The 11,587-nt window shown below is 35.8% G+C and overlaps 1 long non-coding RNA gene across 1 annotated transcript in view; it reads right to left on the minus strand.

Moving 5' to 3' along the window:
* LOC107077337 (uncharacterized) overlaps positions 1-11,177 on the minus strand; it is a 24,921-nt gene extending 13,744 nt beyond the window's left edge. The window contains exons 1-2 of the long non-coding RNA XR_011189425.1: positions 10,970-11,177; positions 5,954-6,066 (exon numbers count right to left, since the gene is read on the minus strand). This is a non-coding gene — a long non-coding RNA (uncharacterized lncRNA). The remainder of the gene's footprint in view (positions 1-5,953; positions 6,067-10,969) is intronic.
* Between the last annotated feature and the right edge of the window lie 410 nt (positions 11,178-11,587).

An 11,587-nucleotide genomic window follows, 5' to 3' on the forward strand; every position in this document is an offset into this window, starting at 1 on the left:
GCATTGATTTCAAATCTCATAATCAATTAATGCTACTTGGAGTTTGTATGTTCTCCCTGTTTTTGTGTTGGTTTCCTCTGGGTCCTCTGGTTTCCTCCCACAGGCGAAAGACATACTGGCAAGTTTAATGACCTCTGGGAATATTGGCCCTGGGTGTGAGTGTGTGAATAAATAATGTAATGGCATTTAATGAGTGTTAGTGACTGTGACACTGTAAATACTACTAAAGGGCTGTCTGGGGATACTACAGATTTTATATCTGTAAGCTGGTGAATAATAATGGGTTAAAAAATAAAGTCTGCATGCAGAATAACAGTCACTATGGAAAACCATTTATATTTCAGTAGTAAAGGATTTATTGTACATAACACCTGTAACGCTTTTTTAAAGGTTTTCTAAGAAAACTTCAAACAGCCTTTAATGTGGATAGCCCTGTGCTTGCCTTACTATAGCTTTTCACAACAGTCAGGTTCATGTTCATTATGTGTGAAAGGATCCTATTGAAATGAGTGTTTCTTCTCTGTTGGAAAATGTCTTGATGATAGAAATATTTCCCCCGAAAGAGCTCTTGCCTGTTGAAAGTCTGAAAAGTGGTTTTGATCAGAATTCCCCTGCTCTTTCCAGCATTGGGCAGGAAAAAAGTGTTAAACCTGACTGCATGACAAGCGAGAAAAACCTGTGACTGTTTTTCTGGTGATTTGATGAGAAAGAAAACATGATTAATTGATTCATGTCATTGAAAAAAACAAATATCGGGAGCTGGTGGAACAAAGGTGAGAAATTGCTGGTAAAAAATGCTACTTTTGTGAAAAAAGATTATGCAAAAACATCAAACAGTTCACATCTGACTGCTAATCCCCCCTTGCATATACAAACCGGTAGAAATGACAGCTGTTCTCATTTACATTCGACTAGGACTAGTTTGTGTTCAGGTGACTTTCTAGGAGCATCTGAAATGATGATTTTCATACTTAAAATAAGTCAGTACAAAAAACCTTAACAGTAATGTGCATATTTCCAGCATATACTAATTAACACATGTAAGGATACTTCCATTTGTATGTGTCTGTGTCCAAACAAATACATGTATGTTTCAGATCCCAAGCAAAAATTAGAGAAGTATGGTATATTCCCTGTTAAAACATCATTTCTTACTAGTAATTACAACATACAAGACCTTTATCTCACCCTGTGTTGGAGTACTTTAAAGCTATGATTTAATTAATCAAAGTGATTTTTGTAACACTTTAATATGTTTAAATTATTAATTGGGCATTTTAAACACATACGTGCAATGTACATAGTACAGAAAAGCGTGCAGTTTACAGAGTAGTTGTGTATCTCTGACAACCTCTTCACATATTGTATTTGCCAATATTAACATATTGCATTCAACTAAAATTATACCCTGCACATGCTGTGATTTAAAATTAGAAATGAGAATTAACAGGCAGACATATTTGACTTTTAGCAGAAGTAAATGTTTAGTGGTATTGCAATGGAAAGAAATTCACAATCTCCAGCAAATTCAAGTGATCTCATTCACATAAAATTACAAATATAAAACAGAGGTAAGAGAAACTAGAATAAGACAAATTCCTCTCTGGTAAAAGTACTACAGTATCTTCATTGTGAATTACTGAGGTAAAAAGATTTTTTTTAACGTTTTCCAGATCTTCATTTTTGGTTTGTAAAATGTGTTTCAAGAGAACATGATGATAACAGTGCTTCTGATGTAGTCAGAGTCTTAACTGATATAGCTTCTGTGTGAAAAACTAAATTAACCACCAAAAGACTATCCCTCTGTTTAGTTTGTGTGTTTTTGTTTTTGGGGTATTCAGTCTAAATTAATTTTGTACTGATAGTCAAATGCTGAAATAAGATTATTTTTGTACTAACTTTAGAGAGAAAGGATATAAGAGATGAAGTTCCAATTAAGCTGCTGTGGTGATGCAGCACATTTGATTCTGGGAAGAAGCAAAAGGTACATTTAATTGCCTGAAATGAAAATGAAATATGGCTTTTCTACTGTTGAATCAAAGATTAATTGCTGTTTCTTTGGTTGATGAATGGCTGTTTTTTCTTTCTGATGTTAAATTATAATTTAAGGGCTGGGAGAACTTGATGAATACGTATTGATTTAGTGAAACATTTATACAAAAGGAAAGCAGCTTTAATATTTACAATAGTATCTTAAATAATGTCTTATTTCCATCTTTCACATTTAGGATAATTTTTCTGTTTGTGACCTTCCATAGGCTCCTTAGGCTACATGTCAACATTCATTCAAATGCATAATTCATTCCTTAAAAGAATGAGAAAACACCAACCAAACTTTGCCATCACTTAAATAATAGCGAATCTAGGCTACATTAAGAGCAATAACTTGACGTATGTAATGTCATATATCAAAACCTATAAAATACTGTTGAGTAAGTGGCATATTTTCTAAGAAACAGCTACTTTAGGAAAAGAGGAAAAAATAATTATTTTAATAGCTAGATTTATTTAGGCAACTGTTATATAATTAATACTATACATGATAAATGTCTCACATAATGGACACATGGGAATAAAGAAATTACTTCACATTGAGTTCTGGTTTAGACATACTGTTTTGAATTATATAACAAATAATTGCCATTGCCCCAGTCAAACTAAATAGAAAGTGCTTACTAGGTCTGACAACACAATCCATTAAATGTACTGTATGAGAGGCTTGTATGAGTTTTCTCAGTTAATCCAAATAATGCTCTCTGCAAAAATGAAAAAGTGCCCATCTGCTGCTGTACATCTGTCTACTAGGGTCATACGTTTCAGGACCTCCACACTAAAGTGGAAATTTCAGCACTTCAAAATGGAAAGAAAGAGTATAGAAAAACAAGGTTTAAGATGGAGGCTGTTAAAGAGATGCATACTGCCAGAAAGAAACACATACCTTAAGCATATATATAAACACAGTGTCTACAAACTTCCTAGGGGGAAAAAACTTCTTTAGCAGATGCCTAACACACCTAACCATTTAACTGACAGCTTGGAGGCTAAGGCAAGGAATCTCCAGTACAGACTGGAGATGTTTGATATTGTTAAGATATTCTTCACAGTGGTGCAAAACATACAGCTCTATTTATCTTCACTGTAGGCTTTTGTATGACTTACTTTTGACAGGGACGCTATACTGTAAACAGGCACTGTCCTTCGGATGAGACGTAAAACCGAGGTCCTGACTCTCTGGTGTCATTAAAAATCCCAGGGCGTTTCTCGAAAAGAGTAGGGGTGTAACCCCGGTGTCCTGGACAAATTTCCCATTGGCCCTTACCAATCATGGCCTCCTAATAATCCCCATCTATGAATTGGCTTCATTACTCTGCTCTCCTCCCCACTGATAGCTGATGTGTGGTGAGCGATCTGGCGCACTTTGGCTGCCGTCGCATCATCCAGGTGGATGCTGCACATTGGTGGTGGTGGAGGGGAGACCCCATTACCTGTAAAGAGCTTTGAGTAGAGTGTTCAGAAAAGTGCTATATAAGTGTAAGCAATTATTATTATTTTCTACAGACTCAATAGTGAAACACCAACCTGAGGACAAGCGGAAACTGGTGCATTTAAGACTGAGAGCAGGAGGCACAGCTAAATGAGAACTTTGGATCAATGAGCTACTAACTACCAAACAGACTGAATGGCCTCCTTTTGTTCATAGCCAGTCTTCTGTTCTCACCATGAATATCAGCACAATATGACTCCTCTCTAACCCAAGATATAAAGAAATACAACAATACCAGCTCTGAAGCCCAGGAGCAAGCTTTTCATAAACAGGTGAACTCCAGGCATAGGTGTCTGTGTATAAAGACATTGACAATAAACATGTTAAGGAAGAAACTCCTTTTTCTTGTATATATAGCATCTTTCACTTCCAAACAAAAGAAAGATACCAAATCCCAAGACTGAACATGGTCATCCCTTTAGTAGGTTATTAATGTATCATATGAACCTACCAATATAAAATTAAACATCTTTCATTCCTCATCAAATCCCTATATGGTTTAACCTTTTTCCAATGTTTTGTAATTTTGAAGGGCAGTTTGAAGGGCAGTTGATATAAATACCTGTACATGCAGGTCACTGTGAGGGTGAAACAGAAGGGATCAAAACTGCAGCATAGAAGAATGTTTGTATAATCCCTTTAAAGAGTATACCGAAATTATATTTCAGAAAATACATTTCAATATTACAATTCTCTTTGAACTGAACAATGAGTAAGTCACAAGAAATTTGTGTCTCTTATTCTCATATTACACACCTACAGTATTTCCAGCACTCACCCACCGGTCTATACTGATCTACACTTGTGCCTAGAAGGTTGCTGATTCGTATCCCGCAGCCGGCAGAGGAATCCTCCTCTTCTGGGCTCCTGAGCAAGGCCCTTAACCCCAACTGCTCCAGGGGCGCCGTATAAATGGTGGACCCTGCGCTCTGACCCCAAGCTTCTCTCCCTGTCTGTGTGTCTCATGGAGAACAAGTTTGGGTATGCGAAAAGAAATTCCTCATCCAAGAAATTGTATATGGCTAATAGTGATCTTATCTATCTTATACTACAGCAATGTGCTTTTTCTGAAGAGGTGGGAGGCCCCAGCAGGCAACAGTAACAGCTTCCTGTTCAAAAGTTCTGGTTTTCAAAAGTCTACTTTATCAGGCTGATAATGTATATCTATATTATCCTTTTCGGATGGATCTCGCTTTTAGTACGGAGCAGAAAAAATACACTGGATCTGTTTACTAAGAAAAAGGCTTTGAGATTAAATGTCAATGAGCCTTGCAAAAATATTACGGAAAAATACCTATCCAAGGTAATACCCTGAAAATTGCCTTCCCCTGTTCAAGTCCAACGTCCCTCATTTTCCTGGAATCATCCTTCGTTTGTCAGGTGCTCATCCTTTCTGGCATGCACAGTAAGCATTATTCACACTTGGGTTTAATGCGGCTTTTCTGACTTTGATGCAAAAGGATTACATGGATGAATGAGAGCATATCTTTACTGATGAGTCATAGGATACATGCATACAGAGAGAGGTTACTGATCTTTGTCGATAAAAGCAATTAAACTTAAAGTAAAAGTTTTCCTTTAAAACCATACAGCAGACTGTTGTGTTTTTTATTAAAAATCACCTATGTGTTTTCTGGAAAAATGCAAACCCAATCATTCTCTTCTTAATTATGTTCACAATAACAAAATTAATTAACTTCCCAAGATGGGTAATTACTTTTAAAAGACAGGAAGATAAACTGATATGTAAAGAGCTGCAGCGCGATATTTAGTGACTCGGAATAGTTCCTTGTTAGGAAGTCAATTAAAAAAAGAGAGAAAAGACTTCATTATTTATTCAGCCAATGTCCTAATTATGAAGAGAAATTAGATGGATGGCTTTCCAGTCATTAACCATGACCAAATAAAATGCACATTTATGCATTTTTAATCATTTCTCAGTTATATTGCATATTAGCTATCAAAACACTTTAAATTCGAGCTATTATTCTAAAAACTGGACAAGTATTACACAATAATGAAAACTAAAGAGAAGCAGAATAAAAGTGATATAAAAAAATAAATACAAAATTCATAAGGCCAAACTTTTTTTTTCCATTGCCACCTGAGTACCACACCTCAAGCAGACAAATACTGTTAATGCTTCGCACTGAGAGAGAGACTAGCACAGTAACTTTTAATTGCATTAAATGTAACCATTGACAGACACTGACAGCCTAAGCCAACCTGAAAAATGTGGCACAGATGTGGATTTGGGAAACTAATGCCCTTCCACCTAGTGCCCACTGAACCATTTATTATCATAAACCTAAAGGATGCATGCAAGGGACAGGAATTTGTTTTCTGCCAGATGCCTGTGTCTCAATGCAAAGAAAGTCCAGAAACCATTGCAGAAAATTTCTGTCTTACCAATTTTGAGGCCCAGTAACGTCTGCTGAGGTAGAGATCCACTGCAGCACAGAATGCAGATAGAGCCTCCTGGGTGTAGTTAATTCTCCACCGCAGGCAAGATTGCAGACAGACTTGGAGAGAAAGAAATACATCTAATTATAATTTGATACTATGGATCTGGTGAAAATCTACCATTCTCCTCACATTAGCCAACTCTTACAACTTAGCTCAGTAATTCATGTATTTACAGTATATCTTTAAACGATTATTACCAAACCGTGACAGCAGTGTAATTTTAAATGGCAATCATTTGATAATGCAGATGATAGGAGGGAGAGAACTGTTTGAGGTCTCTTTATATCTGTGCACTAAGGTTGTGTCTTAGAATACATCCAGGGACCCAAGAAACAGCCACTCCAATTCTCCCCACACAGTAATAGTTATCCCCTAAAACAAAACCTGAATGCAGGACTAATTAAAGGTTCCTCTGTGCATCACGGAAAATGAGTCTCAGTATTCTTGAAAACTACTGCATGCTTGCCTGCACCACTTTGCCCTCAGTATATGCACTACAAGGAGTAGTAAACATTTTCATATTACTAAATAATACATTAAGCCCCCTGTTGTCTCAGTGTACTAAATAAATAGAATTCCTTGGTTTCATTCTAAAGTAAGATATATTTTGGAGGAAACTGACTTCTCTTGGAATTAAAATTCCTGATGTTACCACCAAATAATATTTAAATAATTGCACAAAATGTATTCTTCTGTCTTTATACAGTATGTTTAAAATCCCTGAAAGACAATACTGAAATACAATCCAGTTATCAATTTCATAAGCACAATTTATAATACAGTATAAAACCAAGAGAACTGAGTTTTTAAACTTTTATTTATTCTGCAGACAGGAGATGTATTGTACTCCTTTAAAAATTCTAAATTAAATCACTGCTGTTTAGCACTGCTTGTGCTCTGTCTTATCTTTCTTCATCCTGTGTCCTGACTGGGAAAATTCATTCTTTCTCCTGATACTATATGCAACAGCTAAAAAATGTCTGCAAAACACAAAGATAAACTTTGTAAAGCCCACTGATTTCCCAGCTTTAGTGGTCTGTAATAAAACATACAGCAGAGATTATCAACAAATATTTAGTGTGTTTCACTGACTTGAAGGGTACAGAGGTCTAGACCCGAAATAGATAGTTCACCTCCATCTGTATTTTGCTAGAATTATTCTAGCCAAAATTTAGAAAGTCAAGGAATTCATTTTTTAGTTTCTCCAATGAATTATATTGACTCCGTTAACAACCTGATGCATATTAATGACTTAAAATGGTTCAAATAGGTTATAGTTGGCATTCCAGTGAGCTACACACTCCCTCTAGTGACAGTATTAAAATGCTGCAGGCTTTCATTGAACAAGGTTATCGTTTTTGTTTTCTTACATCTACAATTTCAGACAATCCATCTGTATAATTTAAATGCCCTCTATGTACTAACAGAAATGAGAAATTAGGATCATTTCATTTAACTTCTCTCCATCATACAGCAAGTTTCAGTTGTAAAAGGTGTTCCACAACAACATGCTTTGAAAGCAAATGAATGTAGGTTTAGCTTAAAGAGAGGAAATTAATCAAAATCCTCAAAGTGCTATTTTGGCGGAAAAGGAGCCTAACATTGCAAATAAGCTGAATGATAGATGTATATTGCTTATGCTCTACCGACACAGACAGTGAGTGGATTGTGCTCACCTTCAAAATGTGTTTAATGCTATTGACTTGCATTGATTGTTGGAAGCTCTAAGACTCATAGCTTTCAAAGTGAATTAGATTTAATCAAAATAACAAAACTGGAAAATAGTTTTTTGTTCAGAATTAGAGGCAACATTTTTGGCTTATGGCTGTGGAGAAAGTCTCTTGCATTTGATATGTAGCTACTGTATGAAGACACCTGTAACCTGGAATCCCAGATGGTCCCGTATCTCTGGCAATGGTTCTACCTTAATATTGGAACACAACCCTGAGAATGAAAAAAGAGGGCAGCTTGCTTTATTCTGCTCCACTCAGCTCAGGCAGCCATACAAAACAAGCTCTTCTGTTAGTCTAATTATCTGTTCACTGGTGAGCTGCAGCAGAGCAAAGAGAAAGAACAAGTGGTAAATAGCAGTTTAGAAGCACAACACTCTGCACAAGTCGTTACTTTTATTTACTTCTGGAGAAATGCACTTTGCTAGTCAGGTGACTGAAGCTCATTCACTTGTACCTTATTTGTCCCTAAATGATGCCCCACAATCACAGAAGTGTTTTGGTCATTATAGTTATAATTCTCTGGAGAGAACTTCTACGTTGCTTTTCTCTGATTGTTTTTGGTTGCAATTCTGAATACAATTCACAGAACAGCATGCTTTGTAGCTGTTTTAAGTTACTAAAACAATATAATAGATCTAAAGACAAATTTAAAATGTTTCCTGAATCACAGCTTTCATAGCAATATAAAAGTAAAATGATAGCCATGTAAACTCTGAGGCTTTGACATGTAAAGCAATCATAAAGGAACAATTGCTGCTGATTATTGTTCAGGAGAGTGTTTCATATTCTACTGTTTTCCCAGGAAATATTTCAGTGTCTTTTAGTGTTTCGGTGACTTTCTCTAGAGTGTGTCACATGAATTAGATTTCAATAAAGAGAAAATGCATTAAATTTTGTATCTTAAATGCACCAGCACACTTAAAAGAAAAATAATTTCTGAAGCAGTTTTGGGCCAGGCAACACCCTACTAACACTTAGGGTTAACAATGTTAGAAAGTAAGGGAAGAAAGGAGAAAGACTGAAATTGAGGTCCTTGAAGGTTACTGTATCTAATTCTAGAGGGCTACTCTATCTTATTAGATGATAACTGAAAAATGTATAGTCTTCTTTTGTGTTTTAAAAAGCTATTACAAATGTCTTTAAGCGGCAGATGTTGGGTTCAATCTGCATGAGAAAATGAAAGATTCACTACCTACACTCCTCAGTCATACCCTGAATAGTGAGATGTCTCTTTCCTTGATATTGTTCAAAGACTACCCATAAAGTACTAAGATCAGGAAAAGTTCATTGATATTGTTTAAACTGTATTTATATAAGGATTTTGGAAGAAAAAGAAAAAAATTACATTTCCAGAATTTGTTGATCACAAATTGCATGACAGATATTCCTGAGTAAATTAATATGACCTCTTGACTGCCATCTACTTCTGAAATTTCCAACTGATTTTGTTAAAAAATAGTTTGTGGTAAATTCCAAATGTTGCACAATACAATTCAAATTTTCAAAACATGTTTCGAACTAACAAATGGCTGCAAAAACAATGCAATTTGAAAATGTAAAAATGTTTCTATTTTCTTCTACTTTCCTGATTAGAACATTCACTACTGATCAATTATTATATTTATTACAATGAATACAATTCCATTGTCTCTTTGCTGTTTTTTAAATTGAACAAAAAAAAAATTGGTATAATACTGCAGTTAGAGCTCAATACGTGCCTAGGCTAAGAGCAAATTCATATTCCTCACTAAACATCTTACGAATTATTTCAATATGGAGACTCATGTTAATAGGATTACAAGTACATTAGACATTAGTACTGTGTGTTATTAAAGATGCAAATCATTATCATACTGTACATTGTTATTTAGAACAACCATTCTCTTCATAGAAAACTAATTTCCATAGAAAACTCTTTATCACACTATTTCAATTGCCATTTGGAGATGCCTCTTGGTTTTAGTATTAGTGAAGACACAAATAATCGACTACAGCTTGAGATTGAACCTATCAATGTAGTTTGCTATCAGCAATTCCCAGCATGCCTGGAGAAGTGGAAGGAGACGTAAGCCACTCATCTGTATAAAGAATTACAGTGCATTACGACTATAAGAGATGAATGTAATGAACTGCAACTCTGACAACCCAGACAGGAAATCTCCATAAAAATCACTTTGATAAAAACATCTGCCAAATAAAGTAAGAATAATTGAAGGATTCATACAGATCAATCAATAAAATCTATTCATCTGAGATGAAATTTCCCAAACATTTCATCAGAAGGGTTATTTTTGTGATATAACAACAGGTTTATTGGCCTACGGTATGTGATCTCCAGGAGGGAACAGCAAGCTGAGGTGGCAGTTTACACTTTCCAGTTCCAAAGTAAGGAAATTATGTCTGTGTGTTTTTTACAATTAAAAAGAGCTAAAATTTCAAACTTAAAATTAATCACCCAGCCAGCTTTTACAGAGGTACATAAACCCAGACAAAGCAACATCCCTAATACAATCTATGAAAGTCTCTTCACCAAGCCTTAAATGAGCACAGGACCTAGTGCCTAAAAACTTGCACCAGTATTATTTTAAGTTAGCCAGCATATTAATATCCCTAAAAGGAGAAATTACTCTCTGCCAAATGCACGATGGCACATATAGACTGAAAGTGATTCAAGGACTCCTGCTTAAAATAGGTTGCGCATTAATAAACGACAGCATTTTTTTCTTTAGGTGTTTTCATCTGAATGTAAATGTATGCTCCTCATCATGTTTCATTGCTTGTGGGCCTTATTGCTTCTCAGATAATTTATACTGATTCTGGTGGGTACTGCATTTTGCTTATATCCCATCTATGAAAGCATTTGCTCTTTTGTTTAAAAACGCCAAAAGGCAACAGAAAAGAAATGCTGCAGAAATCTCCTCTATAATCAGGCAAGGACAAAGCATCAGATAAAAATGGTTAAGCATGCATATTGTACAGGGGAAAAACTGTGTGAATTATTTCAGTTTTTCATTAAACAGAATGTATATCTGGTTTATCACAAATTGGGGATGCTACATCTAGAATCCCAAAAGATGACTTCATAAAATAAATAATCTCACAGGAGGATATAATGAAAGTGGAGGAAAAAAGTTTGTGTTATGATGCAGCTGCCGACACGTTGTCACCATAACAGATTGCTGCACTGCATGTTACCCCCTCTGAAACTAATTGCCAGTACACTTACCAAGCCAGATATTCCTTTGATTCTTCCTCCTCAGTAATGCTGGTCTTGGGTCTATTGCCAATAGCTCATTAGGATATTCCTGAAGGTCTACCATATAGTGGCACACCAAGGACACAGAAACGAAGGGTACACAAACAAAGTAGCACCTGCTACCAGATTCCCTTTCTGAATGACCCTGAATTAACACAATAAAGGCTCACCAACCTGCTCCAGGATTCCACAAGTGAGTACAAAAGCAATCAACACCACTCTCGGTTATGCTTGAAAATGTAGCAGAACCATTTTCAGGAGCCGCTTTGTCTGAGCATGTTTCTGTAAGGGCAGTAGGGATCTCTGCTGATGTTCTGAGGCAAAATGAAAAAGAAACTCTCTTTCTAGCAGCAAATGAAATACCTATTGACCATATCTACACATTTGAGGATTAAGCAGGACTGATGAACATGCCATTAAAGGTTAGGTGGTCTACTACACTTACAGTATCTTCAAACCCTTTTGCATTTAGATACTAGTGAATGTGCCCTACAGCTAAGAGTTTGAACATTGCACAGGTGTCTATTTTGTTTTTGGAAGTAGGTAACTGAATCTTCAGGGTTGAGTGTCTTTTAACTATTAGAAAAA

The sequence above is a fragment of the Lepisosteus oculatus genome, chromosome 4 (assembly GCF_040954835.1).
Source record: "Lepisosteus oculatus isolate fLepOcu1 chromosome 4, fLepOcu1.hap2, whole genome shotgun sequence".
In the NCBI taxonomy this organism is placed as follows: Eukaryota; Metazoa; Chordata; class Actinopteri; order Semionotiformes; family Lepisosteidae; genus Lepisosteus; species Lepisosteus oculatus.